Here is a 15,433-nt window from a genome sequence, read left to right as displayed (position 1 = left end):
AATTTTATGATTTTCCTATTACCTTGATTAATTTGTAAATCACATAATAGATATTTCGCTCAGCTCAAGCAGCTCGCTTGCGAGGTGTGGTGGGCTACAAGTCAGCACCCTGGGCAGAAGGTCCGGGGTTCAATCCCCAGTGAAGTCAAAAGAAAATGTAATTTTTGTTTTAAAATTTGTCAAGCAATTAAATCATTTGATAATTAATATTATTAGCCTTCAAAATTGATCATGGACATGTTATACTACAAATAGGAAAAGTTGCCGAAACTGAGAGAAAAAAGACAAGACATTTGCCACGCGTCTGTTAAGCAGCAACACGTTCACATCAGCTTTGCTTATGCTATGCCTTTTAGAGGGTATTTTAATTTTGTCATGAATTGTGTAACGCATAGAAGAAGAGATCTCCGACATTATAAAGTATATATATGCCAGATCAGCAACAACAGCCGAGTTGATATAGCCGTGTCCGGCAAACTTTAGATAACACCTGCTAGTCTAGTATATATGTGGTCGTCAAGGAAATCTTATAAAATTGAAGAGGAAGAGAATATAAATTGCTAATGCTCATCATGTGTATATTCTATATATCCCTTTTCTATACAACATTTTATACCATTAACAAAAAAACAAATGTAAAATATTTGCTTAAACTCGGAATGTGTTTGATCCCACACAAAGCGTGCGAATAGTTAGCTTAAGGTTTGGTCTTTTCCAGCAGCAGCAAGCCCCGCCCCCTTCTATAAGATGGCCATCCCCAAGTTGTGCCCCTTTGAGCCAACTGTGTGGCATTTGGAAAATGTGTTGCGAGTGCCCGGCGGTAATAAATAAAATGAAGTCTGTGTGGCAAACAGTAGCCATAGCATTAGCATTAGCAGCAGCAGCAGTTACTGTAGCTGTAGCTGGCACCAGCTACAAAGCAATGCAATCAATTTCAAGTTACATTTTTGGCATATCGAGGTTTATAAACGCAAACGCAGCCCCAACTCTTGCAACCACGCAACCCCTAAACGCAAAGCTCAAACCAAGCCTAAGCCCCAACTTCGACCCACATGCTACACACATGGCCAGAAAAATAAGGCAAAAAAATGGGAGCAAAAAACATTCACCTATCGACATTGCCCATCACGAGCAGCGGAAACAGCTCCCCCAGTAGCTGTGCTTGACTGGCTAGCGTTGGGCGGAAGAAGCAAGGGCAGAGGGGGGGTGGCATTGGGGGGGGGCCGTTTGAAACATCCCCAAAGAGGATGAACGCTGCTGATGGCCACAAAAGACATCATGGCTGCCGAGAAGCCAGCGTCCTAACGCTTCACTGGATACTTACTGTGAAAGTAGAGCCATTCAAATACACACACACACACAGACACACACACATAATCCCCATGTGTGTGTATGTGTGTGACAGCAAATGCCAAAACCCACCCGCAAACCAAGCGTCAAACGCAACGTTTGCACCACCCGCGTCCATGGACCTGCCACATGAGCGCGCGCACACACACACACATGATTTACACATGTGTGTTGTAGTATGTGCATGTGTGTGTGTGTGTGTGTGTGTGTGTATACGTGTGTGTGGCCATCGCCCAGCTCGCGCCATGTTGGCGGCAATGGCAGCAGTCATGTTGAAATTTAAATTCCTCGCCCACTCAATTTACTGCCTGCCCCAAAACCCCAACCTCGCCTCCATCCAAGCCCTGTCTGGCACTCAAAAGTTGTCCTCATGTGTGTGTGTGTGTGTGTGTGTGTGTTGTGCGGAGCCTCGCTTGGCCGAACAAGCGCTCCTCAATTTGCCCATGCTGTATCTCGCAGGTCCTCTTTCTCTTTTCAACTGTCGCTGTATTTCGCCCTCTCTCCCTCTTTCTCTCTCTCTCTCTCTCTCTCCCTCCCCCTCTCTCTCTGTCTGCCTATCTGTGGACCATGTGAAGTGCTTTGACTGCGTCTGATGGCAAGCAAAAGGCTGCTGCTTGTCCACGCGGCATCGTCTGGTCTTTGGGCTGCCTGAGTGGGGGCCAGCAGCTCGCATCCTTAGTGTACTTGCAACACAGACCCCACCCTAACCGCCCCCCCCCCCTTCCCCACATATACCCACTTAACTCGCTCTACTCGCGCGCTGTCTGTGCTCAGCTGGTCTAGCGAATACTGCTGCGGTAAGCAAGGATCCAACTAGGACAAAAGCGCAATACTATTCATTGCACACAGCACATGATTTGCCTGTGTGTGTGTGTGTGCGAGTGTGTCTGTATATGTGTGTGTGTGTGTGTTCGCATTTGGTACATGGGCCTTCACTTCATATGTATTTGCATGTGACTGGCCCCGAAAGAGATGCAAGCCGCACAAAAATGAAACACCGCAAAGCGCGCGCCATGACATGTGATTGAGGACGACGTTTATATGCGACGACACACACAGACACACACACACACACACACACACACACGCACACTCTCAGTGAGTGTTACCTGAATTAGTTAGTTCGTTAGCATTTATGCACTCAGCCAACCCTCAATCTTTCCTTCTTTAGATTTGTTTCTTTTTGTTTTGGCTACCTTTTCAGCTCTTCAAATGCTGAAGGCAATAAATCTTGACGTAACTTTACAAGTCCTTCGCATTTATCCAACTCTAAGTTGTTATTTTGCTTATTGATCATGTGCCACAGTCCCATAAATCAATCGATTCTCATATGTGGCCCGCTTCACAGTTCGCCTTGCTAGAGCCATCCAAATTTCTTACCCTTTATGAGTGAGTATAATCGGTAGAAACAGCCTTTATATCTGGTGTGAGCTTCGAGCAGAAAGAAGTGTTATGAAAATTGCAATTCTCTTAGACATAAAGGACACTTAGTCTTAAACACAAAAGAGCAAAGCTTGCAATACCGCAACGAACCGAGAAATTCCAATATACTTTGTTGCCCAATAAACAGGCGAAAAGAAACTTGCCTTAATGGTTCCAAATCAATAACCTCTAAGGGCGACCCATCATGTTCAGGTAACAATAATACTACCGGGAAGTATTTTTATTAGTTTTTATTAGTATTTTTGTCGATCTTCCCAGTTACTCTTTCATACCATGTCAGTTGTCCAGCGAGAGGCCTATTCAAGGGTAGTCTTCTATAATACTCTCAGTATTTCTATTTGTCTGCCTCCCAAGCTTTCTCTTTCTAGGCAGTCCGTTATGGAAATTGTTCAGATAGCAAGAGTATTACACAGAGGGTGTTCTACTGTAACCCTGAGTATTTTTTTATAGTCCTCTTGAGCTTCTTCTCTTCCCAGTCTGTTATACCTTGATAATTGTCCAGGTAGTATGAGCTCTGAAAAGGGAATAGTGTGCCATAATGATCTGAGTATTCGTCGATCTTCCATTGAGTAACCCTCTGGAGCTTTCTCTTCCTAGTTTATCTGCCATACCTTGGCATTTGCACAGCTCTTAAGAGTACTACCGAGAGGGTACTCCGACGACTTTATATGGCAGCCTCATTGATACAACTTCATCTTCCTCTACTAAGTAGTTCTCACTCGAAAAACCAGCCATCTAGAGTTCTCTTCATAATTCTGCACACCTCAGCAGCGATAGCTCCCGAATGCTTATTTCCACATGCAGAGCTACCTGTTCTGATTTCCTACAATGGGGCACTCATTAAAATGTATCTCACTGAGATGCGCGTGATTTGGCATCAATCAGACTCGATTCGGTCTCAGGCATATGCCAGATATGCGGCTAATAAAGCAGAGTGTCGCATTCTTAACGCTCAGTTGCGCAGATATTTGCATTGCAATGCAAATTTATCAGCTGGCTGTGAGATTGGGCTGACGATGATGCACATCTCCCGCAGTGCGGGGCAACCGCAAAATTTGTGTGGCTGTGCGAGTGTGTGTCTATTTGTGTGTGTGTGTGTGTGTGTATGGCAGCCAAGCAGGGTGTAGTGCAACCTTTTTGGGCAGACACGTAGACACGTGCAACGGTAGCGCTGTGCGGTTCAATTAATTATACGTGCGCAAATACCTTAATCCGCATATTCACAATCAAAATTCGAGAGCTGCTGCAGCCGAGAGAGATACTTGCAACAAACGGGGCATTCATATGCAAACAACTCACACAGATACACACACACACACACACACACACAACTGGGCCTCATCAGTCAGTCAGGAAAGGGGGTTCGGGTTCGCTGTAGGGTCATGTCGGGATCGCAACGGGTCGTGGCCACGTTTGCTGAAGGGTTCTTATTAACATTTCTTTAGCAACTGACAAACAGAACTCTATCATCCTGGCTGCTCTTCATTTGAACGGCTTGCGGGTTGTTATTGTCCCCGCAACCCTCGATGCGTCCGTTTGCCATATTTGCGGATATTACGGCATTACGGTTGCAGTTTTGACTTGTTCCGCCTCTCGATCGAACGATTTGCCAATCAACTAGGCAAAAACGACTTTCTCTGGCCGCAGACTAAATGCCCGGCTAGACATCTGGCTTAGATCAGACTTTACAGGTGAGCTTTATTTCCCACCGATTGTTCCTTTACTCTACTCCGATCTCCTATGCTTTGCTAGTAGAACAGTGAAGCAAGGCAAGTAATTGATGAGTTTTGGTTAAGATTTTTCATACAACAATGTTATCTAACTCCCCAATCATGCCTAGGCCTATAGTGTTGCATGGGGCATAGGCGATAGAAAGTCGAAAAAGTTTGCATATATGGGGTCCGTTAGGTTCTCTACCATTTGTTACACATGCCATGAACATGTTTGAATACCCTTTCCAAGGCAGCAAGACATAAACAGACGAACAGACTTGCAAAAAGTTTGTGTATTCAAACTTAACTCGAAATTAAATGTTCAAAAATAAAGTAAGACATATTTTTGAAATATATACAAATATTCCGCACATTGAGAAACTCAAAACTTTGAAGGGACAGAAATATATTGATAGCTTTGGGACTTCTAAGCCAAAACGAATTTCAAAACATATTTTATACAGTAAACTATATTTATGAGTGCTGACAGCAATGCTTAATTCTACAGGCAAATAAAATCTGAACTTTTGTAAATATAAATCGAAGAAAGTGTCACAATATATTTCGATAGCTGCCCACACAGCAGCTGTATGCAATGTATTCACACACAGAAAGTGTGAATGCGTTGCGAATGTAAATTGCTTCGACAGTTAGATTTACAGATACAGATACAGATACAGATACAGATACAGATACAGATACAGATGCAGAGGCAGACGAATTCAAATCTGAATAGATAGCTGGCAATTTGGATACGCAATCAATAATTCTAATCAAGTGCGAATGTTGACGCATAAAAATCGCACCGATTCGCTCATCTGCCTGACTTTCCATACACATGTGTGTGTGTGTGTGTGTGTCATGTAGGAGCTGCTGCAGTGCACCAATAAATATTGGCCATGCCAAGTCGTGTTAACCCCTGGCCCCTGTACCCTGTCCCGTGACCGAGCCGGGTCGCAGCGCGCCGCGACATGACCGTAAAAACATCACACAGCGGCACGTCCTCTCGTGAGCCGAGCGAGTCCATGGGGGTGCCCAACTTACCACAGTGCGCAAAAGGGTAACAACAACAACAACAACAACAACAACAGCTATTGGAACCACCAAAAACAGCAACAACTACAACAACAACAACAACAACAGCAAAATAGAAGATGTTGCTTGCGACAACTGCCGACAATCAAATACTCTTACAGACTGATTTTTTAAAGATTTCAGAAATAATTTGCATTTTTCCGAAAAGGGGTACGTTTTTTAGCAAAAAAAAAATATTCAATTAACATTTTTGCGGTAAAAAGTACATTTTCTGAAATGAAGAGAATTTTTTCTCTTTTTTCTCTGAATAAGATTTTTTAACTGAACAAATCTATTCAATTTGGAGAACATCGAACTTGTTTGGGTTTAGGGTACAACCCATTAAAATTGAGTAAAATGGTTATAATGTATTTGTGCAAATGTCTGTAACTGGCAGAACGAAGCATTTCCGATCACATAAAGTATTTATTTTAATATTAAAATATTTGTTAATTCGCTTAAAATTATTTGATTACCTCTCTCTCTGTACACACTGATCTCTGAACGGGTGTAGCTGCATACTTCGTCGCTCGTCACAAAATGCATGCAGTTGTCACAATACCCTTTTGGCAAAGGGCATAGCAAGCTATAGTCAAGGTAGTAGAAGAAGCAGAGCTCTCGTTCTGGCAATCGTTTCGGTATGTAAATCAACTTTCATTGTTCGATTTAAACAACGCGCTGGCATTGAAATACAAAAAATCACATTTCAATGCTTACAAAATAATAAATTATCAAACACAAAAAAAAATAAAATAAATGTCTGCCAGCATAAGGACCATTCCGGCTAAGCGCGGGGGGGGGGGGTTAAAAAAAAAACAGCAACAAAAAATTGCAACAGCCAGGAAAACAAAAAAGCAAAAAAAAAAAGTACGCATAGGAAGCGCAAAGAGATTGTGTTACCCCGGCTGTTAACCCTTCGTGCAATCAGCGTGCCTGACATTTGCATGTCCTGGCGCGGAACAAAAAATTGCCAAAGGGTCAGGGTGTGTGTGTGTGTGTGTGTGTGTGAGGTAAAGGGTAAATTGGGAAACAGAAATGCCTAATGGAAATTTGACACACAAATCTCATAAAACAAAAAAGCAAAATGCAAAATGCAAAATGCGCATTGTATCTATTCAATGTCTATCTATCTATAACTATCCATCGATGTGTTCCCGAACCGCCAGTTCGACGTTCGACGTTCGAGGCTCGCGGCTAGCGGCTCGTGGTTCGACGTGCACCCAAAAATCGCATAAATCGCAATGTTGCCAAAATGGGATAACAAGCTCGGATAAACATGACACCCAACTGTCAATAGATATTTCGCGGTTCCTTCCATAATGCTGCACACGCGCATTTGAATGCGATTTCTTTTTTTTTTTTTTCGTAGAATGGATTGAACCAGCGCTGTTTTGCGGGTAAAGGTGGTGCATGGGTGGTATGTGATGGCCCTTGACTGGCTGGCTGGATGGATGAATGGTTGGATGGATGAGCATGCTGCTATTTGATTTATGTCAAAATTCTAACGAGCTACTCCTTTACCAAGTGCTCATTTCAATACCAACACACACTCACATACGCTCACACACGCTCAGTCATGTGCGAGGCGCAGCCTTTTGTTGCGTTCGCAAGGATGTGCCCGGAAAGATGCTAATCATTAATCAAGGCTTTGTCAATAAATGTCAGCGTTGTGAAATTTCAATTTCACACCAAATACAGCTCGCCTGCCAAATTGACAATATGTACGGTTATCGTTATCGTTATCGTTATCAGTGCGGCGCAGCCATCAAGGTGACATCTCTATTAAAAGCGTGCAAGGCTCAACAAGCATATCGTAATGCTCACACATGCGTTAAAATGGTAAACAGTTCCCTTCTCGGGTTCCACAAAGCGTTTTGATAACGATAAATACATTAATCGATAACATTTCAGACAGTCGCAATCGCAAAAACTATCGATTCAGCTAGCTAACTGCCTTTATGCACTTTTCTATACGCCTTTTTATAGGTTGAGATAAATAAATATATATTTTTTAATTGTCTTTTAACCGGATATATATTGTTTATCGATAAACTTGCTTTCAAAGGTGTTTTGTATAGGTTCCGATTGTGAGACATGTTTTAAAACATTGAGTATTGAGTATTATCGACAAAATCTCCAAACATCTGATCTGTAAATGACTTAATTGAACTGCCTTAAAAATGTTTCACAGAGATTAGGAAAGATACATGTATTTACGTTAAGACTATAATAGAAAGATGTGTTTCGAATTAAGAAAACAAGTCGATAAAAGCAAAGACAAAGAGGCTGTGATACAAGCCAATTGATCTATTCCCAAACCGATTGGCAATTAAAGGCTAAGGAGATATGATGGACAGACATGTTCTATATACTTAGTAATCGATTCGATAATAAAGCAAAACCTTTGTAATTGTTATAAAAATATAAATGTATCGATTGATCGATAATAATGTGCAGCAAATCAATAAAGAAAAAATCATGTAGCGATGCGGGTAAATTCGTTAGAAAAACCACACCCTTTGCGGCTTCTGAATATTGCCTGATGCCTAACTAAGAAACTCGCATTATTGAACACACACGACACGATGTCACAACGCCCACACTCACGCACACACACACACACACACACACACCCATGCACACAGACAAACACACATGCATAGCTAGCCACAATTGCGAGAGCTAGCGAACGGGCTGCGGCTTTGCAATTAGGAGGAGCTACGACTACGTTGAAGACGACATCGTCCTAAGCAACGTGTGCACATAACGTGGCAACGCTGCCGTCTATATACTTGAAAATCTGCCAGGCTATCCGCCCTTACCTCTTCTCCTAGCCACACACACACACCGACCCCCGCTAAGCCGCATTCCACTTGTCAAGCGAAACCCCTTTTGGTACAAGGCAGGACTTTGGCTGTTCTATGCTCCGTGTGGCTCCCGTATTCGTACTTAGCCATAAACTTTGGTCGCCAGCGACGCAGCTAACAGTTAAATTACCACACATGCTCCGCCCTGGCCCCTTGTTTCATGCACTGAAACCCTCCAACCACTCCATGGAGACGGGCCAGCCACTGTTTGTGTGCGCCAATTAAAAGCGGCATTAACGCTGCTCCTACTTCTGCTCCCAGCTCCAGCCACTCCATCTGAGGAGGGCCACCAAAAATTGCACTAGCAAGCTTTGAGCTTTGAGGCGGTCCATATGCAAAATTTCTAACCATAAATTGCCGAACCAAAACTTGTACGGGCAGGCTGGCGGGTGGGGGTTACCGAAACTGTTGAAGGGGAAAGGGTGCGGGGTGCTGGCGCTATTGGGGCGCTGCTAGATGTTAAGCAGAACAACGAAGCGCGAACGAGGCCAAATCTGCATTTGCATCCGCAACCGAAACCCGCATTCACATCCACATGCGCTAATGAATGCACCACAGGGCGCTGCCTGTGTCTGTGTGCATGTGTGTGTGTGAGAGTGTGTGTGTGTGTGTGCGTGTGCGTGCACCAAGTTGTTGGATTGCTGCTGTTGGTCGCCCCCAAAAACTAGTCGCCGTTTATTTGAAATTATCCAAGCAAATATGTATTTGTGTACGCGCATACGCCACATGTGGCAGCTACAAGTATTGCCACAATGGCGTCCAATCGGCACGCACCACCCACAACAGATTGTTGTAAAATAGAAAATTCGCAGCACCGCAACATTTAAATGAGTTATTTGTGATTACATAAATACTTTGCATATGCGCAATTCTTGATTTAATGTCGAGAAATGCCATTAGGCAGGGCGGGGCGAGCACTTGCACAACTATTTTCAATTGTTTGCCATTGTGCAACACTGGAAACTGGAGTAACTAATCAAATTAAACTTTAATTTCTCACAGGAATTCTACCTCTTACTAAGATCATTAGCGCACATCGATTAGCTGTCTAATGTTTTACCAAATGTTCATCGTTGACTCATCGATATTGGCGATAAATAAATCGCTTTATTATCGCTATTTTTGACATATTTTTAAAAGCAAACTTTATACATTTTTTGGGTAAAGGGTAAAAAATAGGCAGCAAAATCTCACATCTCATTTGAACGCATGTTTGCCTTGCCAACTATCGATAAATAATCGATATTGAATGAACAACATTCCAGAAATAAACAGAAAATGGAAATGGAAGACAACATCAAAAGTTTACATCAGATTTGATTAGTATTCATATGAGTTATCGATTGTACATAAATCGATTATATGGAAACCAAATCAAAGAACATATCAAAAGTGAACATCAAATGTGATTAATTATCGATTAAACAGTGAAATATCAAAGTATCTAACAAAAGCTTACATCACATTTGATTGACTCGCTTCATTTGAGCGTCTTTTGTGCCAATAGATACATTTTGCAACCAACCCGCCCACTCGTTTAGCACCTTAAAAGCTGCCAAGCCACGAAAATGATTGATATGGACGCTGTCCGACCCAACACGATGGCGACGACGACGACGACGACAGCGACTGCAACTGCGACGTTGACTGCGACAGCGACAAAGTCAGACAGCAGGCAGCAGCGACGCTCAAATAAATGTACTCAACAGCAACCCTAATCCAACTAGTACACAAATACATTAGCCCATACACACACACACACACAAGCACATGTGCACACATACACTCACATACACACACACACACAAAGCTGAAGGCAGAGCCATCCGCACGCAAATTGAAAAGATAAACTTTGTGGAGCCCAACTCAAACCCAGCCTCACCTGCTGCAGTCACACACACACACACACACATACACACACGCACACACACACACACACGCATGTAGCATACACATATTGATGTTGGCAATCGGTTTGCAGGCAGCGCCTGGGTTCCACTTGGGTTTTGCAAATGGCACTGATAACATTTACCAACCCCTGCCCCAATGCCCACCCACAACGCTTGCTACCAACCCACTCCAACCCGCCTGTCCCTATCAACCCTCTCTCTCTCTCTCTCTCGCTCGCTTTCACTCGCACACTATCTCTCTCGCTCTGTCGCTGTCTGCCATCTCCCTCGCTTTCTGTCGCTCTTTCCCTCTAAATCTCATTCTGTCCAGGACGTGTGTGTGCACATGATAAATGAGACAATGCGCGAGTGGAGCCACCAAAGGAGCCGTTGGCTATGGCTCTTTGCTACGCAACCTCCAACTCCACCTCCACCTCCGTCTTCGCACAGCCCTCGATACATGCCTCGCATGACACACACTCAACCCCAGAATGCCAAACGCCAAAGCCCTCCCCCACTCCACGCCAACCTCCAAGCTAAATCAACAAAAAGCAACCTCATCCGGACGAGCGCCACCCACATTAATAAAACTTTGGCTGCCTTCAGTCGCAGTCGTCGCCATCGTCGCTGCTTTCGTCCTCGCACAGACACTAAACTGATACTCAATTATACACACACACACACACACACACTCACTGGCATACATAACATGCATGCATATATGTATGTCTGCATATACACAACCCTCACTTGTGCTCATATATGTATTGGCATCGCGTCCTCTCGTGTGTATCCTGGGCAGCAGCAGCCATTGCCATTGCCAGCCAAAGCTGAGCACAAAAGGGACACACACCCCCACACGCACACACAACACACACACATAACCACACAGAGCACACATAGAGAGAGAATACAACGTGACGTATCCACGCCCAGCCTTAGAGTGGTCCCAATAATGCCCGAAAGTCCTGCACGACCTAACGAGCCAGCCGAATGCCAGAAATCAAATATAAGAAGAAGAAAAAATAGGGAATAAAAAAGCGATATTCTGTACAACGAAAATAAAATACCCTTGTAGACATATGACTTACATTGTTGCAAATATCGAAGCAGAATTGTAAAGTTCGTAATTCCTGAGCTTGGTCGAAAAACATAAAAGTTTTTGAGATAAGATATGCATAAGAATTTGGTCCGATCTGGGCAATTCCCAGACATATACAACAAAAAACAAGACAAATTTTCATGAGAAGAGCTTTAATCTGAAAATAAAAACAGACATCCATTTGTCTGGCAAAATCGACTCGACTGTTGATGCAAATCGAGTATATATATACTTCGATAAGAGCTCATGCTAAGCATAATGCACTTAAGAGATTATAAAATGCATTTACAGGATTATAATTTTCTTCATAAAGATAATTTAAAGTTAATCCAAGCACAATATTGATTTTACTAATTGACAAATTCCCCAAAATTCAACAAAATTCCTTTCTGTGTAAAAATTTCACTTGTATTTGTGAAAAATGGGCGGAAAATTGTGACATTCTTAGTTGGCCCAATTCGATTAGCTTTGAAAACAACTTAATGTACTTTGTTAACATTCATTTAAGAAGTGTTGCACACTTTTCAGAAGATCTAGGTCTCATACGAATTGCATAAGAATAAATATGTATAACTAGTTAAAACACAATTTAAGAGTGGGAATTCGATATGGTACGCCCTACATATTCCACGGCTGGGAAATGGGTGAAAAAATGATAATTACAAATTCGATATTATAAAGTTTCTTATAGACGAGCAAAGACTTTAGACTGAGTTAGTTCTTATATATTTTTGCTCCGAACTAAACAGAACTTTGACATATATCGGTTTTGACATATGAGATCAACTAACTGACTGTTGCCAACGGTCGCCCACAGGGGGCGCTTTGGCAACAAGGCGAAGGCAAGGCGAAGACATTGGCAACCAGCATCAAGTCCTTGTGCACCTGGGGGCAACAAACTCAAACCTTCCAGTTTGAGTTCTCGGGTTAAGATTCGGCGTGAGCGAAAACATCTGTCCCGAAAAAAGCCGCCGGGGTTACGGGCGGGCGCGCACTCTATGCAAATTAGATGGGCGCGCGCGCTCGCGCCTATTTATAAGTAATATTATGCGTAGCTATATATGTATATGTGTGTGAGTATTGGGTGTGTATGTGTGTGTGTGTGTGTGTGTGTGTTGGGTGTATGTACTCGCCAGGCAGGGCAGAGAAAAGGAGGGCATCTACTACTACTTTATACACTCCATAATTACGGCCGAAATTTGTTTGGCAGTCGCTGGCACATGAGCCGCAACGGATAACTCAAAATGTTGTTATTCCAAACAAACTGCAAACAATAACAATCACGCATAAAATATACAAAGCCAGCAGCGTAGCGTCGCAGTCGCAGTCGCAGTCGACGTCGACGTCGACGTCGGTAACAACAGATTGCCATCATCGCGCATACGCCGCGTAGTTGCCCAGAAAAGAGAAGACTAATACAACGAAATTGGATATACACTAACTTTAGGATAGATCTACATACAAAGATAGACATCTAAACGAATTGTCTATATATATATATATACATGTATATACATATCAGAGTATATGTATATATATATCAGTTTATGCTGACCAACTGACGGACTGAACGATGATCTATGCAGAGCCTAAGCCTTATGTGGCTCATAAGCAGGCAATAGAGAGAGGGGAGGGGGGGAGGGGGTTTGGCAAATTCAAACACCAAGAACAACTTTTATTTAGCACACCGAAGACTAAACACCCTTGTAGGACTTACAGAATTGCAGTGTACGTAATTTGCTCGAGTTCGATTCTGACCATAAAATGTCTGCTATCTGTCATATGCTATATGCTACTTATATGATATATATGTTAATCCGATATGTAAACAACATGTTGAAGCTGATTAATGCCAAATTTGCTTGAAAACCAAAACAGATCTCTATGCAAAATCTTAATTCCTATAGGCTCAGATAGAAAGGAGCACTAATAGGAAATTCCCCGTAAAGACAAAAGTTTATATTAAAGCTATGTAAGAAATCAAAGGCAGATAAATTGCATTATCGAAAAGTCTAATATAAAACTGTGAATTGGTTGTTTGTTTATAAGCTGTAATGCTTCAACTTTCTATATACATTATGAATCAAATACATTGTCCGAGCAGCTAATTATATAATAATATAAAAATAGGTTCGGCAGCTTGACATGGAAACGATTTTGGGGGGGCCCCGGCATGGATAATGTCCAGATTGAGCTGATGCGAATGATCCGATGATCCGATGATAGACACTATAGAGTATCCTAAGCTATGGATACACTCGGAAAGAGTACAGCATACAATGCAAAGCAGCACATGGCGCGCGTGTGTGTGTGTAGACATTGTGAATGTATTTTGCATACCTTTGCATACTGAAAACAAACACTATTATACCGTCGCCATTATGCGCAGATTGATGTGCGTTCATCAGGAGTCGTTCCGGCATCGAACATCAACGAGAGAAACACTTGCCCCAAACGGTGGCAGGGCGTATGGGATGGTGAACGATGGGCGTGGAGAGTGCGGCAACTTTGGGAATTGTGGGAACGGTGGGTACTGCGGGAACTGTTGGCCCGATTGTCGGTGTGCCTGGCAGGCATTCATTGCACGCTTCGATGACCCGATAAAAATGTTGCTGATGTTTGGCGTACTTTTCATAATGCTGCCGTCTCGAAGGCACTTTGATTTTTCTATTACGCATTGTGAATTGATGCGAGCCAGGTGAAACAACAACAACAACAACAGCAACAGCAGCAACAGCAACAACAATAAAAGCCAACAATAACAATTTACAATCGCTGGCAACATTATCAAATGCTTAACATAATCAAAATTCGCATTCCATTCAATTCAATTCTGAATGTGCCGCAGCGATCTGGCTCTATATTCAAATTAATTTGCATTCTCAAAATGTTCTTCAAGTCGCATTGAGCAACTGAAAATATTGTAGCTGCTTTAAAAAAGATTCAAGATTCTTGTGAGCTTCTGCGATTTGCCAAGCTTTATACAACACTTTCTGACAAGCGATTTGTCTTTCTCCAATCACAAGTTCTTTGCGTTCTACCAGATTTTACAGTTTCTTCTATTGAAAACAGTAGAAATAAGTTTAAATACAATTTGCACCAAATTTTTGATTTTGGAAATCGATCGATATATAGTTATCCGATGCTGATAAGATATATCATATATATATATAGGGAGCATAGGGAAACCTATAAGTGCCGAAAAGTTGTTAATACAAGAACCTAGTTTGGACTGATTTTTTCTATATGCTCTAGTTGCCAGAGTGAGAGAGGGGCAGAGGGACAGAATGGATAGTCTAGTCTAGTCTAGAATATATATATATATACTCAATGGGATCGGAGATGTCACACTTCACACTTCATGACAATATTAAAATACCCTCTAAACGGGTAAAGAGAGCAAAAGGCATATAATCTATTGCTTTCTCGAAAATAAAACAATATTAATATTGTTCAAGAGTCAAGCTAGAAAAACCTTTCGCTGTTCCAGATTTTAAAAACCCAATTGGAACGTCAAGTTGTGACGTTGATGAACTGATTCCTGTACGGGGCGTGACACATGCTGCCCACAAAAGGCTGTTCGAGTGAGCACACACACACACATACACACACACACACGCACACGCACACACATGCATATGGACACATACATGCATGTGCGTGCGTCGTTTGGCGTTTGCTTTCATATAAATCAAGTTAAAAATGAGTTGAGCGACCCTCTTCAAAATATTTAATACCGCAACTGACCCCTGTCCAACACTGGCCCGTAAAGTTGGGTAGGCAACGGCTGCGAATGTGTGCGAGAGGGCGACGGACAGCGGGCAGCGGGCAGCGGACAACATGGAGGACGCACGGCGAGTAGTTAAGCTGGAAATCGTTTCGGGAAATGTGACAACTGCGAGTACAACAGCGGGGCAACAGCGGGGCAACAGCGAGCATGGAACGAGGCAGTGGCAAAGGTTACGCGCGCGTTCAGTTCGTGCCCATCCTCAAATT

Source organism: Drosophila virilis, chromosome X (genome assembly GCF_030788295.1).
Source record: "Drosophila virilis strain 15010-1051.87 chromosome X, Dvir_AGI_RSII-ME, whole genome shotgun sequence".
In the NCBI taxonomy this organism is placed as follows: domain Eukaryota; kingdom Metazoa; phylum Arthropoda; class Insecta; order Diptera; family Drosophilidae; genus Drosophila; species Drosophila virilis.
This window is presented reverse-complemented; position numbering follows the sequence as displayed.